The sequence below is a fragment of the Polyodon spathula genome, chromosome 37, assembly GCF_017654505.1.
Source record: "Polyodon spathula isolate WHYD16114869_AA chromosome 37, ASM1765450v1, whole genome shotgun sequence".
NCBI classification, from domain to species: Eukaryota; Metazoa; Chordata; class Actinopteri; order Acipenseriformes; family Polyodontidae; genus Polyodon; species Polyodon spathula.
The window spans coordinates 1,701,523-1,703,582 of NC_054570.1; positions in this window are offsets into that span (position 1 = coordinate 1,701,523).

The following is a 2,060-nucleotide window of genomic DNA, read 5'->3' on the forward strand; positions in this document are numbered from 1 at the left end:
AGGCCAATCCACCTAATCAGCATGTCTTTGGACTGCTGGAGGAAACCAGAGTACCCAGAGAAAACTCACTCAGACATGGGAAGAACATGCAAACAGATAATGGGAGACGGAACGACTGGGAATGAGATACTGGGAGACACAGCGACTGGAAATGAGATACTGGGAGACACAGCAACTGGGAATGAGCTACTGGGAGACACAGCGACTGGGAATGAGATACTGGGAGACACAGCGACTGGGCTGGAGACTGCTAAACCAATTCAGTACTGATCCGATATTGATCATCGCTGCTATCAGTGATGACAGCAGCTATTATGATCTTTATTATTAATACCGATGACTGATTTCTGATTATTTCTTTTCATTCACTGTATTCTGTGATGCTGGTTTTGGGGGATGAAGGGGAAGACACTCCCCCACCTGGAGGGGGAAGGGGGAGAGAGGACTGGGTTATTTTTATTTTTTGCAGATTTCTATATAGCGCCGAAGAGACAAACTAAAATGCTAGGAATATAAAACATGTGTGGGAAATAAAAATAAAACCACTTTGAAAAGCAGCTGTGTGAGAACTCGTACTGTCAGCTCTACAGAGAAGAGCAAGCAGACATCGCATCAGGAATGAAAACAATACACAGGAGTAACAAGCAGAATTCCTTCTTCCTGGACTGAGAATCAACACAGAGACACTGGGACACACAGAGACTCTGTCACACACTGAGACACTGGGATACACTGACACACAGAAACACTGGGACACACGGACACTGGGACACACACTCAGAGAGACTGGGACAAAGACACTGGGATACAGAGAGTCTCTCACACATTGAGACACTGGAACACAGGAACACACTGCGAGACACAAACATGCTGAGACACACACACTGAGACACAGACACACACTGCTATGTGTGTCTATTGCATTGTTATTATTATTGAGGAATTTATGAATTAAAGGTATTATACTACAAATTGCATTACTGCATATGTCCACCAGGTGTCACTGTGGTCCTGTTTCTCTGCAGTGTGTGTGCTCCCTGAAAGTGCAGTACCTCAGGGGGATGGTAGATGGCGCTCGGAGCTCCTGATTGACTCACACTGCTGGCCTGGTTCAGAGGCCATTTTGTGTCCAGACCACTTTCTCTTCCCTCTCTTTTGCTCTTCTTCCTCTCTCTGTCTCACATTTTCTCTCATTCTCTCGTCCGCTCAAGCTCTGTTTTTGTCTCTCCTCCCCCTTACAATCTGTCTACTTATTCTTCTCCCTTTTCCCCTTCTCTCCTCTCCATCCCTCTCCTTTCTCTATCCATCTCTCATCTCTATGTCTCCTTTCTCTATTTCTCTCCTCTCTCTATCCCTCTCTCCTTTCTCTATCCCTCCCTCCATCTCTCTCTATACCTCTCAAATGCAATGCTCTTTCTCTCTCTCCCTCCAAGAGCAAATAGGCTTAGTGTTTGGTAAACAGATTACTGAGAGAAGAGGAGGAGGAGGGGAGAGGAAGGGAGAGGGGGTGGAGAGTGAGAGATGGGGAAGGGGGATGAGAGATCCTGGGAGACACGACAAAATGATGGAGAAAGGATGCCCCACTCCCTCCGTCCCTCCCTGACTTGCATTCCCAATGTGTGTGTCAGGCTGCAGGCACGTCGTTGCTTGGAATAAGAAACAGAAGGAGAGGTAAAAAGAGGAGAGAGGAAAAAAGGAGAACGAGGAGAGGATAGTCGATATAGCAACCAATGATATCACTGCAGTCCTCTCAATTTTGTGTCCACTGAGGATTGTGTGAGTGAGGGAGAGAGAGGGAGGAGAGAGGGAAGAGAGAGATGGAGGAGACAGAGAGAGGGAGGAGAGAGGTGGATGTTTGCTTTTCCTCATAAAAATAAAAGTGGGTGGGCAAACGCTGGGCTATTTCTATAACAAAACACAACCCCAACCTTAAACCCATCCCACCAGAGCACCCCAACCCATACTCATCCCACCAGAGCACCCCAACCCATACCCTAACCCCATCCTGGGTTCCACTCCGGAACCCTTTACCTGTGCCTCTGGGTTTGTAATTTTCCTTT